The 25,683-nt window shown below is 45.1% G+C and overlaps 1 long non-coding RNA gene and 1 pseudogene across 28 annotated transcripts; both read left to right on the top strand.

Moving 5' to 3' along the window:
* Positions 1 to 7,452: 7,452 nt before the first annotated feature.
* On the top strand, positions 7,453 to 8,343 carry LOC109939719 (uncharacterized GPI-anchored protein At3g06035-like; annotated as a pseudogene).
* Positions 8,344 to 9,640: 1,297 nt separating this feature from the next.
* LOC109939934 (uncharacterized) lies at positions 9,641 to 20,040 on the top strand. 28 transcript variants are annotated; one of them, XR_004849482.1, is made up of 8 exons: positions 9,642 to 10,071; positions 10,242 to 10,303; positions 10,520 to 11,114; positions 11,194 to 11,245; positions 11,328 to 13,440; positions 13,636 to 13,767; positions 16,354 to 18,529; positions 19,077 to 20,040. It is a non-coding gene; the product is annotated as an uncharacterized lncRNA (long non-coding RNA). The 28 variants fall into 28 exon arrangements; XR_004849478.1 differs by having other exon boundaries at positions 11,184 to 11,245; XR_004849480.1 differs by having other exon boundaries at positions 11,184 to 11,245; positions 11,313 to 13,440.
* Positions 20,041 to 25,683: the final 5,643 nt, after the last annotated feature.

The raw sequence follows: 25,683 nt of genomic DNA, 5'->3' as shown, positions 1-25,683 counted from the left end.
GTAGATGGTGTTAGTTTCCATGCTCTACTCCGGTCCGAGATAGAGTTTCGGCGTCACCTCCCTGTTGTTCTCCGGACAGTACACTCTCCCTGTCAGGACGTGTATCCGGAGAACAGCGGGTAGGTGCTGCCGAAATTCTATCTCGGATCGGAGTAGAGCATGGAAACTAACTCCATTTACGCAACCGCGGGTGGGATTAGGACCTATCATCACCTATTAGAAGGTAGGAACGTAGTGTACATGCATTACATGTCTATATTAAACTATACTCGGTTATATATGTTAGAGGATGGAGGACCGTGAGTGGATGTACACGGGCCGCGTTCGACGTAATGATGTCACCCCAGAATGGATTAGGAAGACCGATGCTTTCGTGGAACGGGCATATGGCGAAGCTGCTAAAGGAGCTAGCCTAGTCCCTTGTCCGTGCAGCAAATGTGACAACCGGAAAAGAAAACCAAAGAAGGCCATGGTAGAACATATTTGGAAGAATGGATTTACGCCAAACTATACTCGATGGATCTTCCATGGTGAAGCGCATCGCACGAGAGAGGAGGTGGTGAGACAACGCGTCGAGGATTACGATGTTGATGCCGGGGTAGCGGACATGTTGAACGACTATCACGAGGCACAGTTCGCCGAAGGATGTACGGAGGACGAGCCAGAGGCGACCGCAAAGGCATTCTACGACATGTTTGACGCGGCACAGAAACCCCTTCACGGCAAGACAAAGGTTTCCCAACTGGATGCCATTGGGCGTATAATGGCGTTCAAGTCGCAGTATAGCATGAGTCGAGACGCCTTCGATGGTTTGTTGACAGTTATTGGCAGCCTGCTTCCGGAGGATCACGTTCTCCCAAAGAGCATGTACGAGGCACAGAAACTCCTTCGTGCACTCAAGATGACGTATGAGCAGATACATGTTTGTCCGAAGGGCTGCGTCCTATTTAGGAAAGAACACACTGAGGCAAAGTACTGTCCGAAGTGTAAATCGTCTAGGTTCATGGAGGTAGACTCTGGTGATGGACAGAAGAGGCAACTCGACATCCCCGTGACAATCCTACGCCACCTTCCGTTCATACCGAGGATCCAGCGTCTATACATGACAGAGGAATCCGCGAAACAGATGACATGGCACAAAAAAGGCAAACGATACAATCCTGACAAGATGGTTCACGCATCCGATGGTGAAGCATGGACCCACTTTGATGTCATTCACCATGAGAAAGCTAAAGAGGCTCGTAATGTTCGTGTTGCGCTGGCCACAGATGGGTTCAATCCCTATGGAATGACCGCTGCCCCATACACATGTTGGCATGTGTTCGTTATCCCCATCAATCTCCCCCCCGGCGTATGCTTTCAAAGACAGAACATATTCGTGTCGTTAATAATTCCTGGACACCCGGGGAATAAAATGGGCGTGTACATGGAGCCTTTGATTGATGAATTGGTCCGTGCTTGGGAGGAAGGGGTATGGACGTACGACCGAGCTACGAAGACAAACTTCAAAATGCATGTTTGGTACCAGTACTCCATGCATGACTTTCCGGCATACGGGCTATTTTGCGCCTGGTGTGTTCACGGTAAGTTCCCATGCCCAGTTTGCAAGGAAGCTCTTAGGTTCATTTGGTTGAAGAAGGGTGGCAAATATTCGTCATTCGATAAACATCGACAATTTCTCCCTCCTGACCATGCATTCCGACTAGACATCAAGAACTTTACGAAAGGTGTCGTGGTGACAGACCGCCCACCTGCAATGATGACTGGTGCCGAAGTTCGCGAAGAGATAGATGGTCTCGTGGCCAACCCAGAAGGTGGTTTTGTGGGATATGGTGAGCAACATATGTGGACACATAAGTCGGGATTGACTCGGCTCCCCTATTATGATGACCTGCTCCTTCCACACAACATTGACGTGATGCACACTGAAAAGAATGTCGCTGAGGCACTTTGGGCAACAATTATGGAGATTCCTGATAAGTCAAAGGATAACGTAAAGGCAAGAGTGGATCTGGCAGAGTTATGTGATAGACCAAACCAAGAGATGAAGCCGCCTAGTGGTGGTAAGACATGGAGAAGGCCTAAGGCCGATTTCGTCCTGAGCAGGGCCCAGAGGAAGGAAGTACTAGAGTGGATCAAGATGTTAATGTTCCCTGATGGGTATGCAGCTAACCTTAGTAGGGGGGGTGAACTTATCTACTCTGCGAGTCTTAGGGATGAAGAGTCATGACTTCCACATATGGATTGAACGAATTCTTCCGGCGATGGTTCGAGGCTATGTCCCTGAGCATGTTTGGCTAGCGCTTGCAGAGTTGAGCTATTTCTTCCGCCAGCTTTGTGCAAAAGAGTTAGCTCGGACCATGATTGCAGACTTGGAAAGGATGGCACCCGTGTTACTATGTAAGCTGGAGAAGATCTTTCCACCCGGCTTCTTCAATCCGATGCAGCATTTGATTATTCATCTCCCGTATGAGGCACGAATGGGGGGGGCCCGTGCAGGGACGTTGGTGCTATCCAATCGAGAGATGTCTAAAGACTATCCGAAAGAAATGTAGAAATAAATGCAAAATCGAGGCTTCCATTGCAGAGGCATACATACTGGAGGAGGTGTCAAACTTCACAACAACTTACTATGGTGACAAACTGCCGAGCGTGCATAATCCACCCCCTCGTTACAATGATGGCGACAATGAATCGAACCTCAGCATTTTTCGAGGGCAACTCGGAAGCGCAAGTGGTTCGACCACCAAGACCCTGAGACATGAAGAGTGGCGCCATATCATGCTATATGTATTGACCAACCTTGAAGAGGTGACGCCATACATGGAGCAATTTCTTCATGAATTCTGGCGTCGATCAAGGGACCCAACTCCACAGGAATATGATACCCTTCTTCGAAAGGGTGCGGGAAATGGATTGCCCGATTTCATTTCCTGGTTTAAACGTAAGGTACGTGCTTAGTTTGTCATTTGAAGTTGCTCTTACGTGCGAATAATATAACAATCTAGCGTGTTTGAACTTGCAGGGCCAAAGAGAGCCGTCTATGAGTGCCGAGTTGAGACAAGTAGCCAATGGCTTTGCCTATAGGGTCAGGAAATTTTCTGGGTATGACGTCAATGGATACCGTTTTCGCACAACAAGCTACGACCAAAGCCGGCCCAATCGAAAAACCACGTGTTCTGGAGTCTATACGCCCGGGCTTGACGAGGTCGAGTATTATGGAAGAATTGAAGATATATATGAACTCAATTTTTATGGTTCCAAACCTCTTACTCCAGTGATATTCAAATGTCATTGGTTTGACCCTGAAGTTACGAGACGAACACATTCTAATCTTGGGCTAGTCGAAATTCGACAGGATTCCACCTTACCAGGAGACGATGTCTATATTGTGGCCCAACAGGCCACACAAGTGTATTATCTTCCATATGCGTGCCAAACGAAACAACATCTTAAGGGTTGGGATGTTGTGTATAAGGTATCACCACACGCTAAATTACCTGTTCCAAACGATGAAGATTATAACTTAGACCCGGACACATATGACAGAGAGTTCTTCCAAGAAGATGGGCTCAAAGGGCAATTTGAGATAGATTTAACCGAAGCGATCGGAATGGAAGTAGATATTGAAATGGTTGTTGATGACGAGGATGATGAGGTGCAAAATGAGAATGACTTAGAAATACTTGAAGGCAATGCCAATGACGAAATTACGCCTTCAGATGATGTCGACTATGAAATGGTTGATAGTGATGATGACACTTATGATCCGGCTAACCCGGACACATATGAAGATTATTTTTAATCGATGTAATGCTATATTTCATTTATTTTGCATATGTTTCTAAATACATATTTTTTATCTGTGCTAAATTGTTTACTCTTAATTGCAGGTTGTTGGACAAAGATGGTGGGCGGTGGGACGAGGACGAGGAGGGGGAGGGGGAGGGGGAGGAGGAGCACCCGTAGGACGGAGGAGCAGGCGCAGCAGGACGACGCCGTACAGCAGCAGGTGGAGCAGCAAGCCGCTGTCGATGCGGCACAGCAGGACGACGACGATGCGGCGCAGCTGGACGATGACGACGACGACGCCGCTCAGCAGGACGTCTCAGGTTCTGTCTCCTCAGGTTCGAGGAGTATCTACCTGCGAGGTCCCGCGAGCCTCCCTAAGCGACCCATACTTCGTGACAGACGTCCGCTGATACGACCCGATGGAGAGAGGTAGGTAACTTTAGATATTGTTGCTGCTTTTTCATATTATATGTTCAAATTAATAATAGAAACTAATACTTCATCTTAATCACTTGGATAGGTCTTGGATGGTTTTGGAGACTGCAGGGGGTCACGGCCGCAACCCCAATGGCATCCTCGGCCTTCTATGCCGGGAACACTTCCCTGGACTTGTCGAGTACGCCGGAGTGACGAGCCCAGCATACACCTTCGACCACTACGCCGTCGCCCCCGATGCAGTAGATCGGGACGGCAGACAATTCAACAACAAGGCGGAGCGGGTGAAGCAAGAGCTGTGGGTAAGTCTTCCTCGCACTATATTGTTTAATAAGTCGCATTTGTTGCATATTCTTGAAATAATGTATGGATACATCGTCTTTGTATGTAGGATTTCTTCAGGTGCGATGCTGGATACGAGGCCAGGGCGGATGTGGTGTCTACGACATGCTGTAAGAAGCTCGTCGTGGACATGCACTACGAGGCGCGCATCCAGGCCATCGTCACTTACCACGGCTCCGTCCTTGGAGAGAAGGTGAACAAGAAGGACGCCCGAACCATGTCGTTGACTCTGGACCAGTACTTGCAGGTAAATACAAAACTTTATTATTGGTACTAAATATGCTTATTTTTTTCTTCTGATATGCTGTGTACTTATATTTTTTAGATGATTCCTCATTGGTGCGCCGCGCATCCTGAGTGCTGGGAGCAGATGGTGCAGAGGTGGTGCTCGGCTGAGTGGGATGAGGCGCACAACGCTAGCCGGGAACGGCGTTTGCTGATGCAAGGTCCCTCCCACCATCAAGGCAGCCGCAGCCTGGGCAAATACGCGGAAGCATGGGTACGCGCTCTTTTTTATTTAGGTATGTAACTTTCGATTAGACATGATTTCTAACCATCTCGTTGGTTTTCTCGCAGTCGGCGGCACATGGTGGCGCGCCTTGCTCCACGTTCTCGGCATATGCCATGGCCCACAAGGGAAGGCGACGTCCGACGTCACCTACAACCCGGATGACGGGCCCGAGGCGTACACCAACCCCGCCATCCACAGCCGACTCAGTGAGTACACCGCCATGGCCAAGGAGGTCCATGGGCCAGATTACGATCCGAGGACCGAGGACATCGACGGAGATGTCCTCATAAGGGTCGGAGGAGGCAAGAGGCATGGGCGGTACTGGATTGCCGACGGGGCAATCGACTCGTCCTCCACTCCCACTCTCTCTCAGGTGCGAGCAAGGAGCACGAGCGCGAGCCCAGCAATACGACCTCGGCAGGACACCTCACAACATCGTATCCAGCAACTCCAGGTTATTCCTTATCTATTCATCGTTCATTGATTTTTATATATCTTCTCTTTGCATTATCGTAACATTAGGGCGAAATATTACAGACTCAGCTAGATGATGAGAGGAGGCAACGTGAGGAGCTGGAGAAGAGGATGGCGGAGATGTTCGCGTACATGCAGAGCCTTGGCGCCGCATAGGGTTATGCTCCACCACCTCCGTTGTTCCCTACAGCTGACCCTACAGAGTTCACTACTCCTGTGAGTATCAAAATTTTAGTACTGCATGATATATATTCATATGTTCTCACACATACAATCTCTTCTCTGTGCAGGGTCAATCGGCGGCGTCGAACAACCCTCATGCTTCGTCCAGCCCTTCGCCGAACCAGTCCAGATGCCCACCTCGTTGATGATTTGTTTTGTGATGATCCAGACTTACCTTTATGAGTGTTGGTGATGTTAGTTACACTTTATCTTGTGAGATACTTGGTGATGTTAGTGATGATGCAGACTTGTATCTGTTTTGTGATGATCCTGACTTTAGTGAGACTTGTGATATGTTTTGTGAGACTTTAGTGAGACTTTGTGATATATATGGTGTTGATGATAAATGTGTTCATTCTGTGATGTGCTTTATATATAATGTGATGTGAATGATATATATTTTTTTGTTTGTTTGGATGGAACAACAAAAGCAAATAAAAAAGGGACATCCTGGTCACTTTGCCGAGTGTAACACTCGGCAAAGGGTCGCTTTGCCGAGTGCTATGACCATGGCACTCGGCAAAGAAGGAAACCTGAGAACCGGTAAAGCCATCTTTGCCGAGTGCTGACAGTGGCACTCGGCAAAGAAGGAAACCTGGAAACCGGCAAAGACATCTTTGCCGAGTGCTTTTGCCAAGGCACTCGGCAAAGATACTGGCAAAGGGGCCCACTGGAGGGTTCTTTGCCGAGTGCCAGTCCACCAGACACTCGGCAAAGAAACCTCCTTTGCCGAGTGCCTACTAGAGCTCTCGGCACAGGGACTGGCTGTGGGGTCCACTGGACCAGTCTTTGCCGAGTGTTGCCGTAGGCACTCGGCAAAGGATCCGTCACCGTCACTTGACGCCGTGACGGTGACTTTTCTTTGCCGAGTGCCAAATGGCACTCGACAAAGTCTTTGCCGAGTGCCCGATAAAAAGTACTCGGCAAAGATGCTGTTGCCGATGTACAGTTCGCCGAGCGTTCTTTGCCGAGTGTTACACTCGGCAAAGCCTTTGCCGAGTGTAAAATAGCTTTTGCCGTGTGTTTAGAACACACGGCAAAGGAGCTGATTCCGGTAGTGCATGGGGAATGAAAACGTAATATAAACATAATTGGTGTAGTAGTGTAGTGGTATAGGAGGGTATACGCGAGAGAGAGGTGCGAGTTCGAATCTCACCATTTACAAAATATATAAGTTTGATTCAAAATAATAGTGAAAAATGATAGGGCAACGGGTAAGGTAATTTAGGGTAGGGTTTGGAGAGTTGTTCCTAGAATTTAAAAAATATTTTACTGTTTTTTTAAATTTTTTCGATTATTAATTTACCGAGTGTTTTTCTTTGCCGAAAGCACTCGGTAAAGAACCCTTTGCCGATGAAATATTTGCCGAGCGTTTTTTACCGAATGTTACACTCGACAAAGCCTTTGCCGAGTGTAAAATAGTCTTTACCGAGTGTCTTAGACACTCGACAAAGAACGCGATTCCGGTAGTGGCCCTTCCGCCTCGCCCCGAAATCTACGAAGAGGATGGATTCCGGGATCTCCCTCCTCTGCGCCCTCGTCCGCCTCCTCTCTCCTGCACGACGGTAAGCTTCTTCATCTCCCTTCTTTTGACTCGTCACACTAGGCTGGCAGCTGGCTGGGTTCCCGCGTAACTGGTGGGCCGCACTGCGTTCTCGCCTTCTGGTGATCTGGCAATGTGCACCAGCTACGTACGAATCGGGTGGACGTGGTCTCGTGGCTTGGACTGTTGCCAGGAATTGTTTTAGCAGCCGCACGAGCTCAGGCTCTTCTGTCTGCTGCTAACCACAAGTATGATTGATATCCAATGCTCAGAGTCAGCTCGGGTGTTTGCTGCAAGATCTGCACCCAGAGCAGAGGTGTCGTTGAGAATAGGAACACAATGTATTTTTATACAGGCTTCGCTTGAACCTAAAATCTCTCGCACATATTCCATTCTAAGTGCTCTATCGCTCGTAATTCTCATGCCTTCTGACTACGAAATCTAGCGCTGTTCTGGCAGGAAATTGACCGAACTCCTACCCTTTTCAGGCAATGACGCGCAGCTCCTCAAGGGCATCAACAGCTACAGGTCCTCGCTCAAGGTCCCAGCGCTGTCCGAGAACAAGAACGCGGCATGCCTGACGGAGCAGCTCGCGAGGCAGTTCAAGGGGCAAGAGTGCACCAACACGACGGGCGCCAACACCGTCATCGGCACGGAGCAGCAGTTCCCGGACTACCCCAGGTACCTGGACCGCTGCCACCTCAACGCGTCGGTGACCGAGGACGGCCAGGTGATGCCGGCGTGCGTGCTGGGCCTCGTCTCCGCCGTCGTCCTTGCCATCTACACCAAGTCGTAGTACAATCGGTTCCTCAACGACAGCCAGTTCTCCGGCGCCGGGATCGCGAGCGAGGGCGACTGGGTCGTGGTCGTGCTCAGCACCAGCACGGGATCCGGCGACTACTCGCCCGCTCCGTCGGGCTCCAACTGGGCGGTCTCGGCGGCTCGGTCGTTCGGCTTCGGCCAGCTGGTCCTTTTGTTGGTGGGATTTGTAGTTTTGCTGGTGAAGTGACTGTTTAGTACGCATGCACAACGTCTTCGTGGCTTATGTTGTCACGTTCAGGGCAAGCGAGCGGGCGGGCTTTGAATTCTGCTCTGACCTCCCAGACCAGTGTGCTGCTCTGCTTGCTCCTGTCCCGCGCAGACCGCCCTCAGGATTTTATTCCGCCCTCCGTCTCCGAGCTCGCTTGGATCGAGATGGGCGTCTGCGTGTCCAAGCCTCCAAGGTCGCCTGCTGCTGTTGCTGCTGCCGCGAGCCGCACAACGGGGTTACTAACGACAGGACTGATGCTGGTGCGTGATGCCTTCCGCCTTCCATGCCTGCTTTGCTGTTTAACTATTTTGGCGGCTGCTTTTCTGTTCTCCGAGATGTTTTTTTTTGCTTCTCTTCTGGGTGTTTGGGTTCGCGTATGGCAGCTTCCATCCAGTTCGATGCGTGATATCTACAGCTGCGTTTCCGCACTGCCGCTGAGCCTTTTTTTCTGGAACCATTTCTGATTTCGGCGCTCTTTGATAGCTAAATGATCATGGATGGAAATGCGCGGATTAACTTCTTCGATGCCATTTGTTCGTGTTCGGGTTCACGTATGCTTGCCACATCTGCATTCAGATGGTTGCTAGATTGAGTAGAGTGCCATCCAGTTCGGTTGGTGATATTTGCAGTTGCGTGTGTAGACAACTTCTGTGGGGGTTTTACTGCATTTGTTTCTGATTTTGGGGCTCTTTGATGCCTACTGATTAGGCTGCAAATAGTTTTTGTTAGGCATGTGGATTAGCTTTTCCATGGGATTCGGAGTATTTTGACGGCAACACTCGTTTTTCCCCCATCCATAGTGACGGATGACGAGGAGGCATACGACCTGCCTGCGTTCCAGGAGTTTACCTTCGAGCAGTTGCGGCTAGCTACATCAGGGTTTGCGGTGGAGAACATCGTGTCTGAGCAGGGTGAGAAGGCTCCCAATTACTTCTAGTTAAAAGCCACTGGGAATTGGAGCTCCCTCCGCGCTTCGCGCTCGCACGCTATCCGCCCACCGACGCTTGGCCCGCGCTACTGGTGTTTCTCGCACGTCGCACTGACAACACAGTACACCACTGTCCACTGCTTTAGTTTTTTCTCCCCGCTGCACGTTAACATTCTCTCTCTTGTACCCTCGAAAGCTCGAAAGATCCCGCGGCGCAGCAGCCACCCTTCTCTCCTCTCCGCTCCCAATCTTTGTCGTCGCCTCCCTCGAAGTCGCCGCTACCTTCATTCCACCATGGCGCTTCACGCCCCGGTCCTCGTGATGAGTAAGCGGCCCCTATCCGGCCCCCTCTGGGGTGCGCGCCGTCATTTTATCGCCGGTGAACCGTCGCCCGTACCAGTCGTGACACCCTCGTCGGCATTCCCGTCAACGCCGCCGCCGCCGGCGACGGTGGCGGCAGAGATCGCGTAGCCTCCACCCGCGCTCGCGTCACCGTCGGACTTGCTGGCACTGCCACTGTCACTACCTGCGTTGCTCAGGCTAAAAAAGTAGCGGTTCGTGGTTGGCTGGTTTGCCGCCATAGGATAGCAGAGTAGCAGATGCGGGTTGAGGGCTTGCGGCGCCGCTGGTTTATGCGGGTTGGCCGCATAGCGCCGCTAAAATGATGTGGATCATGATGCAGGTTCTGGTAGACTTGCAGCGCCCGCTGTCCCAGCGGGCTCGCGGCTCAACCCGGCCACTTGCATCCCTACCCGTGATGTATCGATCACGAGTTGATATTTTCTCACTTCTAGGTTCTTGTCTTTTTATTGTGCTGTCGGAATCTGCTTGATCCCGCCTTTAAAACCCGCAATGTGCTTTGTTTCGGTTTTTAGGGCTCAATCCTGTCTGATCCGTTCTCCTCGCTTTGTGTTTCTATGAAATTTGTCTGAACCTGTTTCGGTTTGCCGTTTGGTCTGAGCAGAGGACTCGCTGAAGCGGGAGTCTGGCGCGAAGGTTCACAAAGCCAACATCCAGGCGGCCAAGGTACAGATTCTCAAGCTTTGTCCCGTTCGCTACGCTCGTTGGCTTTAGTGATTCCTTAGCTGGTTCGATTAGTTCAGATGTGGGACACTACATTTTGTTGTCGAACCATTGGTCTGCTCATGTTGTGCAAATTGTTTTTGATGAAGGCTATAGTTAGCCGTTTGACAGTACTACTTCACTGTTCAATAATATTCCATGTTAATATTTTCTCCACAGGCTGTTGCTGACATCATTCGCACTACATTGGGTCCCAGATCCATGCTGAAAATGCTTCTGGACGCTGGACGCTGGTGGCCTTTTATTTAATAAATTTGTAAATTATATCCAACCAGTTCATCAGATCGTGGCCTTTTATTTAGATCTAAGAACACCAACACACTTAGGCATTTAGTTGGATATAATTCCTATGTTGTACCCAAGAAAGCAGCACTTACCGATGAACTATATCTTATCAGTCGTGTAAACAGAATGAAATATAACAAAATTGTTTTTATTATCTGCACATTCCCATTATATTTTGTAGCATATAACCACAAGGTCACAACCAGTTTGTATGAATTAATTGGCGTATGAATCCGAGATGAGTGTTTCGTATGATTTTTTTTACAGTCTATGTACACAAGCATTTCATGAAGAAATTATTTACTTGACTCGATAAGTTCCAAGTTCCTGCTTTTGACATTTATTTTCTTGGTCATCAACATGCGAAGCTTTACATGTCTTCATGTCAGTGGTCGTCAAATTTTCTCCAGTACTGCCTTGAGTAGCTGCAGTGGTGACCACACAAGTGAACGAGATGCAAAGAAGGCAGGTAAGCTACTGCAAATTTATACAATAATTTATTGTCAAGAAACGAACGCTAGATTACTGTGCCGGATAGATCTTAGCAGGTAAACAGTAGGAGAACTGATGTAAATGAGAAGACAAAGTTCTTCACGTGAGGTAAAATGTTGTCCAGTTTTTTTTCTTAAAATGAAATATCTATGTCTTTGCTGATTTATTTGTCCAGTTTTTTGTTCTTCAGGTGAGAAGACAAAGTTCTTCAGATAAACAGTAGGAGTATAACCAGGGAGTGTGGATTTTCTGAATATAAATGGAAAAGAGGGGATATGGTACTTTAGAATTTGGTTTTCGGTGAAACTATAAATTCCATTGGCATGCTTGATTTAATGTTCACTTAAATTGTCTAGATCCTTATCCACTTGTCCTCATGGAAGCCTCTCAACCCTCAAATGTTTGTCTTTGCTGATTTATTTGTTTAGGCAACCCTCATTTAGCTGCACCTTTTCCTATTAAGGAAAAAAGAAGCTTTGCGTTCAATTTCTCCTAGAATCTTTCTGTGATACCAGCTGATTTTTTTATTCTCTTATTTGGAACGTTATGACAACAAGAAGCCACTAGAAAGAATAAAGGAACAGAATGCAGTGACACCACCGCTCCATCATGTAGGTGTTATTACAAATGTTAGTACTAACCTTTTATGTTTATATTTGATCAAACCTAAAATGGCTGACTCATTAAAGAATGAGAAATGACAAACTTTTGTGTTAGAGGGAGTAGATAATGGTCATCTGTGCAAGCTAATCTGCAGTAGTAGTCACCAGCCGATGATCATGTGTTTCTCTGAATTCTGAAACCTAATCCTGCTTCAAAATGGCATATATAATTCCTGGTCCTCTCGAAAAGGCAATACAACCTGAGCTTGTGATCTTGTTTTAGGAGTAGATAATGGTATATAATTCAAGATGTTAAGTATATATAAACAGGAATCGTATATGAACCCAGTTTCTCTGCATTCTGAAACCTAATCCTGAGATGATGTGATTGTGATCCACTGACTGGAGGATCCATGCAAATCTCAGTGTCACCTTCTCCAGCAGGCAACAACTGACTGTTTGTTGGTGTGCAGTGTTCTTCAAACTATTCAGCAACTAAACTGTTCAAACATGTTACTGAAGATTGGCAGCTGAAACACATGATCACCGGCTGAACATGGTAGGCGTGAAAAATAAGATCACCGACTGAACAGTTTATGATCACCAGCTGAAACACAAGATCTGGGAGGCGTGGAACATGGTAGCTGAACTCTTCAAACATGTTAGACAATAGCAGGCAACAACAGTGAAACACAATCACCGACTGAAAAGTTGTCCGGCACCTGGACTGAGCAAATTTGGTTGCCTGGTGGAGGGAGGTCTAACGGCAGACGCTGCTATTCAATTATTTTTTTACTTTACTTTGTATCCTCCTTACAGATGTTGGATGAAAGCAAACCTTCATTTTTTTTGTTTAGCAGGCCTACTAAAACAAGCTTAGTGAACCTGGGTGAACAACATGCACTGATTCAAAATTTTATTTGCATTCATTGCATTTAGCTTGCCTTGATGACCCTGTCATTCTAATCACAGTCTTGGGCATTTTATTTGTGTCGGAATCCAAACTTACAAATTTTTAACACAAATTTTTTGAAGGTGTATGGTCTGGATATAAACCCAAGAGTTGTTCTGGTAGGGCGCCCGAACGGGCGCCTCCTGTTCTAGTGTGGTATAAAGGGGAATCTCGATGCCCAACGCCGCATCGCCGTCAAGCGCTTCAACCGCTCTGCCTGGCCCGACCCGCGCTAGTTCCTGGTATTCCATCCACCTTCTCTTTTACCTTTTCTAATTATGTGCATCTTGTGGGTGTAATTGATAGTTGGGAACCTGGGTGTAATTGATAGTTTGCTTATAATGAAGAAGCAAGCGTATGTTGTGTTGTTTTGTATGCGATAGGCCAGTGCATGCATGGTGGAAGCATGACGACTGAAAAAAACAATTTTTACCTTTCATCCTAAGCATCACATCTTAACTATATGGCGTTATGAAAAAAGCATATCAGATTTCATCTCATGCTGTGTTTTGGCGGTAGCTTGATTATGGTATACCGTTGATGACTGGTTCTTTTTTCTTCTGATAGCCATATTACAGTTGCCATTGTGCTTTGTTGATTTATAGCTTCCATATATGCAAGGAAGAATATGTTGATCAATGTCTTGCGTGCCATTCCTACATGTTTGTGCAAGGAGGAGTGTCCTGTCGTGCTCCCACATGCACTTGTTGCAGCGTTCGTCAAGACCGATAAAGATTTCTAGGCTATGGGTAAGTATATTTGACAATATCGACGGCATGTTTCATAGAATTACTTCGTCCTTAAACATGCATATATTTCTTAGGCAGACACACATTTACGTGTGAGAGCAGAACATATGATAGCTTTGTTTATAGTTAGAGTTTTCTTTATTAACTGCCTTTTCATGTTTCAATATTTCTGAGACCTTTTCTTCACTGTTTCAGCTGACATTTGTGATAATAGATGAGTGGGTTGTGACTAGCATCTGTCGGTGATTCACATTGCATACGAGAATCTACTTAGGATCAAAGGTACTTTTTATCAGCTGATCATCGCTTTGACTCCAACTCAAATGAGTAAGTTTTTCTCCTAATGTTATATATTTCCTATTTTTAGGGTCAATGTTATATATTTATTATTAAGAATTGTTCGATGTTTATAATCTTCCTGTTTTTTACTGTCAAGCGCGTGACGCCATGTGGGACCAAACCATTTCACCATTTTTCTTTGCTTCATGATATGACTCCCACTCTCTTTGTTCTTTGCTAATTGTTTGACCCAAAAGCGACCCTGTGGTTTGGGTGAACTTGTGATGTTGTTCTTTGTTTCAGCTTTCTAAAGAATACATTTTGTCATGGTTCTTCAATTGTAAGGTTACTTTTTACCTTGTAGTTTGAGGGAGAAGCACTTCCATTTGGTTTTGAAATGTCCAGGAGATCTGAATACTACTAAAAATTAATTAGCACATCAACTTCTTTTCTGTATTTGGCAATTACCAATGAGTACAGTAGCTGACCTGTTCTCTGAAAATTGTTACTATCTTCCTTACCAACATGCTTTTGCATTATGTTTTAGAAATGCCTCCACAATGATCAATTACTGATCGTCGGTACGATGTCCACTAGCGTAAATTCATCAAGATGAGGTTTATAAATATATTGCATTTGGTATACGTGAGACTTTTGGATCTTCTGGTATCATTGTGGCTTGCATGTCAGTACTTTGTATAATAGAGATTATGCGAGTAATCTTACCAGTGATGTCGTTGTCGATCTTACGCTTGGTGTCCCTAATAACAATCTTATTAGGTCCATCAGCCTTTCCTGATGAACTGTGCTGCCTGCTGTAACATTGCTGCTCCGTTTGGGAGCATAGGTGGGTGCAAAGCTATTGGGGTAGGAGTAGGACAGTGGTTATGGCTACAGCTGAAACATCTGAAGCCAAAAGCAAACTGATTTGGGTGACTAAAATTTGGACCTGAAAGAACCTAATGAATTGTGTCATGTGGTGATTCAAGTTCAAGATGCATGCGCAACACAGACATGCAGCAGCGCAAGGGATGAAACGAGGCCTATTTGCAGATTTAGTTGGTTTGAATGTTTAGCCTGTTGGTTTGGTTTTAGGATATACTAGGGATTGATTAGTTTATTAGGAACTTCAGGAGATGTCATCAGTGCCGTATATAAACCTATGGATGGTGTAGGAAAATATTTACCTCCAATTTACCTAACACCCACTCTGTTCTTGCCTCGAGGTTGTGATGAGCTGATCATGGCCCTGCCGTCGTGCCATTGATGTCCACGGTCACACCCACCCCACAACTATGCCATCGCCATCCACCTCCCTCCAATGTCCCCCCTACATCACAAATTGTTCAGTATTTTTTATTCCATATAGACAACACAATGGTAAAATCTTCTGATTTTCAGTCATACATGGGATAGAACACAATACATATGCTGTTGCACATGAATCTATACTGCATTTTTTATTCTCCAGAAGTTAGCATAAATTAATAAATTTATGAACAAGCAGTACAAACCTTTTCTACTGATAGCCTGAATCAAAATGTTCTTCCCTTAGATGTTATAACCTGCTATAAGTAATGAAAAGTGGGAAAATACAAAATAGTGATCTTCTTTAATTAGTGACAAGTAAACACTAAATAGTTGATGTTCTTTAAGCAAAAGTATTGAAAGAGAAATGTGAAAGGTCTATTTTACTACCATGAATAATTCACTTTGCCAGCTTGATGTTCAAAATTTTAGCTCACTTTACTCCCCTAAACTTTTTGAAATTGTCCAATCTACACCCTAATTAGAATTTTCTTGTATGTCTCTCATAAGTAGAGATGTCAATGGGGACCCGATACCCGATAACCCGTGGGGAATTCCCCTATTAGGGTACGGGTATGGGACAAAAATTGTCCCCATGGGTATGGATATGAGACAAAATCTCCACCCATTGGGTAAACGGGTATGGGTTTGGGAAGCAATAATCCGAACCCGATTACCCATGGGTATTTCATACGCGTACACCTGTCCTGTTTGTATGAATGAGTTGAGGCCGAGTCGGCCATCAAACCCGGCAGACTCCATTTCTTATATTGGTCCCAAGTACTGATTTCTTTTCTGATGGATGGATGAATGGATAATGGTTCATGGATGAGTGCTTGCCGATGTGGTGATGTATGAAATCTAGATAGTTTGTGCTAGATGTTAGTACCTAGTTATTCCTTAATTGGGGATAGGGACCCATTGGGGACCCGAAACCCGAATGGGGATGGGTATGGGATGAGTTTTGTACCCATGATGGGTATGGGTATGGGGATGTGTCAAACATGATGGGGATGGGTCTGGGATGCTATAACCCGATGGGGAATTACCCATTGACATCTCTACTCATAAGATTTGAATTTTAGGTTCAAATTTTGTGGGTCATAGCTGACATAATACATTATACTGTAACTTTTTAAAAAATATATATGCTTTCTAACAATTTATTTTCAAAGGGGAGGGGGATTTCTCTGTTTCCTTCTGTATTTGTCTTATGTTTTCGTTGCTCCATTTGCTTAAGTACATCTTAAACAGTATTGGTGCATTCATCCTTCCATTTTCGTTGAAGTTCTATTTCTAACACTTGCCCAAATTATTTATCGTAAGGCCATGGAAAGGAAGCTCACTGGGTCAGAACTCTATTCGAGAAATTGAAAGCTCCAATGAAGTAATTCCTCGTCAGTCATCTTCAAAGAGATGCCATGATTCCCAGAAAGAGAACCTTGTTGAGGGCTCAGAAAATAAGGCTGATTCAGATTCAGAAGGGTCACTTGCTACTAATGATGGCGTGGCAGATAAACTGAATTATTCAGAAAATAAGGCTAATCATTAGTCACTCTTAACAATTCTTTTGCTTTTTAGATTGTGTGCTTGGGTCGTGATTCGATGGATGATGAGACAGTGGACCAAACTGAAAAGGATTCTCAAGGAGGTAATAAAGGAGCCCATTGTACAGTGGACCAAAAAAATTATAGAGGCAGAGCTGAACCGACTAATAGAGGCAGAGCTGGACAAGTCGAAGTTGTGATGGTCAAAATTATCGTTTGGTAGCTGGAACATTTTATTACAGAATGCTCTATTTATATCGATCTCAGGTAATTCTGAATTCCTAAGCAGTTCTATAATTACAGTTGTTCTTAGACCATTTTATGTAGTTGAATGGAAGCGATATCTGAATCAAGAATGTTCTAAGACCATTTTCTGTAATTGTAGCTACTCTAAGACCACTGCTATTTTGTAGTAAAGTAAACAGGCAACACTATAGTCTTGTGGCAGTTGCTGCCTGTTTGGGACTAGGAGTTGTCGGGTTATGCAAGTCATTGTATTGTGGTTTGTCCATACCATGGGTTTCTCCAAGGAATTTGTTTTCGGGGTTTGGGAGAGTATACTATGTAGGAGATCTGCGAAATTTTTGGCAACAATTGCTTTCTTAATGTCATCCTCCAGGTAAATATTGACTTTGTAATTCTACTGACATCCAGCTAGATGAATGCTAAATAAGACAGCCTTTTCTCGGCACACACTTGCCAGTTGTGATGGTTTTATTTCCTTTATAGAAAATTTGTTTGCAACCGATGGCTTGCTACCTAAAGAAAAGCCTGTAAAAATGCCTCTTCTTCTTGCTCTAAGCCCTCTCTTGGAATGTAATATTTTTACTATGGACTATTGAACTTCTTATCATTTTCGAGATCCCCACTATGAACTTCTTATGACAACTGTAGATTCATTGTCCAATGCAAGTATTGTCCTTTTACTACAGACAATTTCTGGGACCTCTTGACACTTGAGGGCTAGAAGATGTAAATTCATGAGAGCTTAGATGTAAGTACTCCTTTGGATATTTTTTCTCTGATTTCTGAATAGGTTTTTGTAACAGTGAAAATTTATTGTTGCCTATAGCGTGGAGTGTATGTGTCCTGTTTGAGCTTCGCCAGCTTGTAGAAGGCACATTTCTGTCCCTACATTTTATTTTTCACCAATGGCGAAACTTGTGTAGTCGTTTGCCACTATTTACTTGTTTGTTTTTTCAGCGAACATGCATTTTGGAGAGACCAACTTGAATGTGCGGAGCAGTCGATCACACGGTATTTTCATAATGGTATAGAATTCTGAATTCCTAAGCAATTTTGTAATTGCAGCTGTTCTAAGACCATTTTTGTAGTTGAATGGAAGCGATAACTGAATCAAGAATGTTCTATTTATATCGGTCTCACGTAATTGTGAGCAGCAATAGAGACTAAGTAGTTCTGTAATTGCATTTGTTCTAAGACCATTTTCTGTAGTTGCATGGAAGCGATAACTGAATCAAGAATGCTCTATTTATATCGATCTCAGGTAATTCTGAATTCCTAAGCAGTTCTGTAATTGCAGTTGTTCTTAGACCATTTTATGTAGTTGAATGGAAGCGATATCTGAATCAAGAATGTTCTAAGACCATTTTCTGTAATTGCAGCTATTCTAAGACCACTGCTATTTTGTAATAGATGTCAGTGCTTATTACTGGTCAATCCTCCTCAGCTGCACTCAAATCTGAAGTTCGTTCAGCTCTTTAGAAGAGAAACAAAGCTAATTTCAGAAGTCGAATACTACCTGACTAACCTCATTTCAGCAGAGATGTTTATAATAGATGTTAGTGCTCACTCGCCCTCAATGGAGGAAAGGGAGTTTCAGAAACATATGGAATCGACAAGACTAGCTACTCAAGTATCTATTGCAAGCCCAAGTAGCTCACAGGGGCTTCCCACATCTGCAAGGGCAAATCAGGAGGAAACTGATATGGCAGGTTTGCTTACTATACTATTCAATTTATTCGGATAAGTTTGTTTGACCATGAATTTGCATTCCAAAACAGTTTGTTTTTTGCCACCAAGCAAAATGTGTTCTTTTTTGCTTGAAAACAACATGATGTAGTTATTATTGCAGTCCTGTTCAGGAACCATTTTACCTATCAAATAAAATAAAATGCTAAGCTCTTACAGATTTTCCTTTAAATGGTTGTTGTGTGTCCGTACTAGTTTTGAGGCCGAATGATCATAGCATCCAAAGCGATACATTTGACAGGTTTTAGATTCCCTTTCATGGACTCAGAAACTAAAAGCTTGACTCTAGGAGAAGTCAAGCAGCTGCATGATCTGTATAAGCGAGTTGTCACAAGATACACGTTGTTGTCTAAAGCCTTAAGAAAGTTATCCATAGACGAGGATCAGCTCCTTAATTCAGTGCATGATCCATGAGGTGATGTGAAGATGATGTCTAGGCATGATGGTATTAATCATAAGCAGGCCCTTTTAGTTATCGTTTAGTTACATATCTGATTTTATTTTAAACAGGTACGGATGAGGGATATCCGTGGTCAAGTTTGATGCTTCAGGACCAATATCGTTGTGTGTCGTTGCTGGTGGTATCTGAATGGGGGTAAAGATATAGAGAGGGATTTTTTTCTTCAAATGATGATTTATCGTTGCGTGTCGATGCTGGTGTTATTTGAATGGGGGTATGCGGTCGGTGCTCGTGCGACACAGACCCACGATTCTCCTTGGACGCCGGCCGCATGTCCGTCAGTGACATGGGCTTCTCTTGGGATGAGCCCTGTGCGTCGTGGGACGGCTGAAACGTGTAACAGAGAGTCTCAAGTTCTATAGATCTTCACTTCCCCTGCTTGTTCTACATTTCACGATCCTGACTGATATTTCTTTTTATCATATTAGGGCCGAGATGTATATATACTGGTAAGCACTCATCACTTCCATTATTGTGTTTTTCTTTAGATGTTAGGGGAAAAATGAAGAGGGCAATTTCTATTCAAAGATATGTGCATTATATTGTATATGCAATTGCTATTGCTATAAATATAAATTTAACAAACTTCATTAATTCAGGCAATACAACTTTGGAGAATGCGAGTTGTGTTTCTGCCTCTGAGCCAGTGTAGCTATATCTGATTTAAACCATACTCTGTTACAGGGTTCCACAAATGTTGGAAAATCTGCATATATGTTGTTCGTTTCCATGTAATTGTTGTGCACTAACATTTATCGAATAGTTTGTACACCGTTGTAACGCACGTGCACTCACCTAGTTGTAGTATATATGACAAATAATTTGCAGTCTTCAACATCGGAAAATCCGGGTCAAAAGGCATGGGTTGTACACACATTTATTAAAGTCACCTAGAAACTTACCACGACATGCACTAATTACATGCTCCAGTAGTTTGGCATCATTTTAGGTAAATGTGCCACAAACAAAGACTCCGGCTTGTGTTTCGAAATACATAAGCAATAGTTTCTGCCATGGCCATGTCTCGTTCTATGATATTGTGTGTGGATGCTTGCTTGATCGCCTTTAAAAGGTTTTGAATAGTCAAACAAATGATCCAATAGTTTCATTGAATAAAAGTGAGTCTCCAAAAAATAGTCTGCTTGTGACTAGTTCCAAAGATGGGAGCAAAAGGCAAGTTTGAAAAGTTGTACAAAAGGACACAATGTCACCAATCCCATTATTGATTGATCATCCGCCCAAAAGAAATTTGCAATCCGACCATATTTCTTGTCAGTCTGATTACTTCTTTTTCAAGTACTCTATGTTTGTGTGTCATTGTATTCTAAGTACTTCATGCTCTCACGACCAATCTCATTATTGCAATCCATCTTAGAGAATTGCACTTTATTTACTGTTCCATTAACTCCTTCGTGGACCCATACACCTAGGTTGGGTTTATCTTTGGTTCCCATATCTGGCCAATTAGCATATTGTCAGCTTCTATAAACACGTTGTTGGGACCATAGCATGTGCGACTTATTTGGAGTAACCATATAGTGATTGTGATCAAGTACAACCTTTTGCATGGTCCAAATTCAATCTTTGCTTACACTAAACTGAACATAAGCTTCACAACCATTTTTTGTAGTGTTTTGTGGTGACTTAATTTTTCAAATCCTTCATTACTGCATTTAAAAAATTGAGATAAAGTACGATCTTGATCTTGTTGATGCTTTGAGTGGCCTCTCTTAATATTGAAGCCCTTCTTTCTGACATAGTATTGTACATCTCATAAGCTTTATCCGGCATAGTATTGTGCATAGGATGGAATGAAAACCTTCCTCACGAGTGTCCATCGAGATGAGTAACCTTTCTCTCGATGAGGGGATGATGATGGTGAGCTATCCCTTGATGGAAAATTTTCCTTTGATATCCCTAGTGTGAACGAGATCAAAGTGACATAATCTATACCACTATATAATCAGTGGCAGAGCATGACCAGGAAATAAGGCATGGCAGTGGAGTCGCTCATGTCATCTCTCCGTCAGCTTCTAGCTCGTTCCTGGCCCAAGAGCTCGTCCACGGACATGGCTACCGCAAGCATCAACGCCGCCGCCACCTCCCAACCTGCCCTCCATGACCTGCACCCTGTATTTGTCCTATGCTAATCGCCTAATCGTCCATGGACCAATAGCACACATGGGATGGCGTGGACGTGTGGTGCCATGGCGGACAACAGCATACATGTTGCCGCTCGAGACACTCTGACTAGAGTCGGAGATGCCGAAACGAACTAGGGTTGTGTTGATGTGTCGAATTCAGGTACTGCGAGTGCCACATCTCGCCATACCGAGCGTTACCCCACTGTATATAATCCACTAGTTTAAATTGTGCAAAACCCTCCCAAACAAATCACATCCACACTCAACCTCCGCTAAATCCACTATACAAATTGCACCTAGACTTAACACACCATCAAAATCAATGGTTCAGATCACTAGATAACCTACTATCCTTTTCATTTTTTTTACCAAGTTTGATTGACTCATCTTATTCATTTTTTGAATAAAATTATAATTATAAAAAATAATATAATAATTTAAAAATAATAATTATAATTTTTTGAATACAATGAGCCAGTCAAATTTGTTGTAAAAAATCTAACGAATTATAAATTAAAGCGGATGGGTACATAAAATAAGTATAACCACATATTATATATTACTTGTATATTATGCGTAGTATGCATTCTGGTTTAGTATATATGATCGATCGTATAACGAATATACATGCATATCACTACCGGAATCAATCGCTTTGCCGAGTGCCTGAAGCACTCGGCGAAGCCTTAAAAACACTCGGCAAAGGCTTTGCCGAGTGTGACACTCGACAAAGAAGGCTCGGCAAACAGTGCATCGACAAAGCCTTCTTTGCCGAGTGCTTTTTCTCGGGCACTCGGCAAACCTCTTTGCCGAGTGCCAGAGAGCACTCGGCAAAGAAAAGTGGCTGTTACGGCGCCGGGTGACGGAGACGGCGGCTTTGCCGAGTGTCCTAAGTGGCACTCGGCAAAGATGTTATCTTTGCCGAGTGTCTTCCAGGCAGCACTCGGCAAAGAATCCATCTTTGCCGAGTGCCACTTGTGACACTCGGCAAAGAGCCCGCCAGAGAGGGTCCCCATGTCAGGCTCTTTGCCGAGTGTTCTGTGCGGCACTCGGCAAAGCCGACCTCTTTGCCGAGTGCCAGCGACATAACACTCGGCAAAGAACCTAAGCCGGTGCCCAGGTCTGTGCTCTTTGCCGAGTGTTATGACCCTGACACTCGACAAAGCGCCTCTTTGCCGAGTGTTACACTCGGCAAAGTGACCACTATATACCTTTTTTATTTGTTTTTTGTATTCCATCCACACAAACAGAAGATATCACATATATATCACATATATACATCACAGATATCATCACAGACATAAATAGCCAACACAAACATAAAACCGTCACCACAAACATAAATATCCATCACAAACATAAGTGTTCAACACAAGTATCAAACACAAACATAAGTCTCAAACGTCGCAAGGTCTCACATAAGTATCAAACACAGACATAAGTATTATACATAAGTTCTGAAGTCTAAAACAATGAAAACACAACACTCATGGAGGTGGGCGGTTTGACCGGGGCTGCGTTGGGCTGAACCCTTCCGGAGGGTTGTTGGATGCCGCTCCAGATTGGCCCTGCACAGAGAAGAGATTGCATGTGTTATACCAGATGCATTACAAACATCTAACTACAATTTTGATACTCGCAGGAGTGTGGAAGAGAGCAGGGTCAACTGGAGGGAATAATGGAGGTGGTGGAGCGATGCCCTGTGCGGCGCCAAGGCTCTGCATGTACTAGAACATCTCCGCCATCCTCTGATGATCTGCCCGGCGCTCCGCCTCCCGCTCCGCCATCATCCTCGCCTCCATCTCGTGACGTTCCCTCCTCTCTTCTTCTAGTTGGGTCTGTAATATTACAAGCCAACGTTATAGTAACTCAAAGAGTAGGTATATAACTCAAGGAAGGACGAGTTACAGAAGCACTAACCTCGAGTTGCTGTATGCGATGTTGTGAGCTGTCGTGCCGAGGTCGTATGGCTGGACTCGAGCCCGTGCTCCTTGCTCTCACCTGAGACAGAGTGGGAGTGGAGGACGAGTCGATTGCCCCGTCGGCAATCCAGTACCGCCCATGTCTCTTGCCTCCTCCGACCCTCATGAGCACATCGGGGTCGATCGGCTCGGTGCTCGGATCATAGTCTGGGCCATGGACCTCTTGTGCCATGGCGGTGTAGTCATGGAAGCGGCTATAGACGGCGGGGTTGGTGTAGGCCTCGGGCCCGTCATCCGGGTTGTAGGTGACGTCGGACGTCGCCTTACCCTTATGGGCCATAGCATAGGCCGAGAAGGTGGAGCAAGGCCTGCCACCATGTGACGCCGACTGCAACGAAAACCAACGAGATAGTTAGAAATAATATCTAACTTAGTGCTATATATCTAAATAAAAAAAGGTGGCGTACCCATGCTTCGGCATATTGGCCCAGGCTCCGGTTGCCTTGGTGGTGGGAGGGGCCTTGCATCATCAAACGCCGTTCCCGGCTAGCTGTGTGCGCCTCGTCCCACTCAGCCGAACACCACCTATCCACCATCTGCTCCCAGCATAGAGGATGTGCGGCGCACCAATGTGGAATCATCTGCAAAGTAAACACGTAAAGTGCATATCAGAAGATAAAATAAAATTCATGCATGGAGTACTGGTACCAAACATGCATGACTTTACCTGCAGGTACTGCTCCCTGGTCAACGACATGGTTCGGGCTTGAGGTTTGGTCACCTTCTCCCCAAGGACGGAGCCGTGGTAGGTGATGATGGCATGGATGCGGGCCTCATAGTGCATGTCCACGACGAGCTTCTTACAGCTCATGGTGGCCACCACATCCGCCCTAGCCTCGTATCCAGCATCGCATCTGAAGAAATCCTGCATACAAAAACGATGTATCCATACATTATTTCAAGAATTTGCAACGAATGCGACATATTTTACATTATACTAAGACTTACCCACAGCTCTTGCTTCACCCGCTCCGCCTTGTTATTGAATTCCCTGCCGTCCCGGTCTACTGCATCGGGGGCGACGGCGTAGTGGTCGAAGGTGAAGGCTGGGCCCGTCACTCCGGCGTACTCCACAAGTCCAGGGAAGTGTTCCCTGCACAGCAGGCCGAGGATGTTATTGGGGGGGCGACGATGACCCCCAGCATAATCCAAAACCGTCCAAGACCTGTCCAAGTGATAAATAAAAAGTATTAGTTTATATTATGATTTTGAACACATAATATGAACAAGAATGAAGAACATAAAGTTACATACCTCTCCCCTTCCGGCCAAATCAGCGGCCGTCTGTCCCGAAGTATGGGACGCAGCGGGAGACTCGCGGGGCCTCGCAGGTAGATGCTCCTCGAACTAGAGCCGCCTGAACCTGAGGCGTCCTGCTGCTGGTCGTCGTCGTCCTGCTGCTGGTCGTCGTCGTCCTGAGGCGCCGCCTGCTGCTGCGCTGCCTGCTTTGCCTCGTCCTGCTGCGCTGCCTGCTCTGCATCGTCCGCCGTCCTACTCCTCCTCCCCCTCCTCCTCCTCAGGAAACCGCCCACCATATTTGTCCAACAACCTGCAATTAAGAGCAAACAAATAAGCACATATAAAAAGATGTATTTAAAAACAGGTGCGAAATAAAAAGTCATATAGCATTACATCGATTAAAAATAATCTTCATATGTGTCGGGGTTAGCCGGATCATAACTCTCATCATCACTATCAAGCATTTCAATCTCAACACCATCGGAAGACGCAACCTCGTCATTGCCTTCAAGGATTACTAAGTCATTATCATTTTGCACCTCATCATCCTCCTCATCAACAACCATTTCAATATCTATGTCCATTCCGATAGCTTCAGTTAAGTCTATATCAAATCGCCCTTCTAGCCCATCTTCTTGGAAGAACTCTCCATCATATGTGTCCGGGTCTAAGTTGTAATCTTCATCGTTAGGAACAGGTAACCTCCCGTGCGGCGATACCTTATACACAACATCCCAACCCTTAAGATGTTCTTTCGTTTGACACGCATATGGGAGATAATACACTTGTGTGGCCTGTTGGGCCACGATATAGACATCGTCTCCTGCTAAGGTGGAATCTTGTCGAATTTCGACTATCCCAATATTAGAATGTGTCCGTCTCGTCACTTGAGGGTCAAACCAATGACATTTGAATATCACTGGAGTAAGAGGTTTGGAACCATAAAAATTGAGCTCATATATTTCTTCGATTCGTCCAAAATAATCGACATTGTCAAGGCCCGGCGTAAAGACTCCAGAACACGTTGTTTTCCGATTGGGCCGACTTTTGTCGTAGTGTATTGTGCGAAAACGGTATCCATTGACGTCATACCCAGAATATTTCTTGACCCTATAAGCAAAGCCGTTGGCTACTTGTCTCAACTCGGCACTCATAGACGGATCTCTTTGGCCCTGCAAGTATTCGCAAGTTAAAAGACGCTAAATTGAGTTCAAAGACGTATCTCTTTTACAAACTAAGCACGTACCTTACGTTTGAACCAGGAAATGAAATCGGGCAACCCATTTCTCGCA

The sequence above is a fragment of the Zea mays genome, chromosome 5, assembly GCF_902167145.1.
Source record: "Zea mays cultivar B73 chromosome 5, Zm-B73-REFERENCE-NAM-5.0, whole genome shotgun sequence".
Classification (NCBI taxonomy): domain Eukaryota; kingdom Viridiplantae; phylum Streptophyta; class Magnoliopsida; order Poales; family Poaceae; genus Zea; species Zea mays.
Note: the sequence above shows the minus strand (reverse complement) of the source record. Positions and strands in the feature narration are given on the sequence as shown.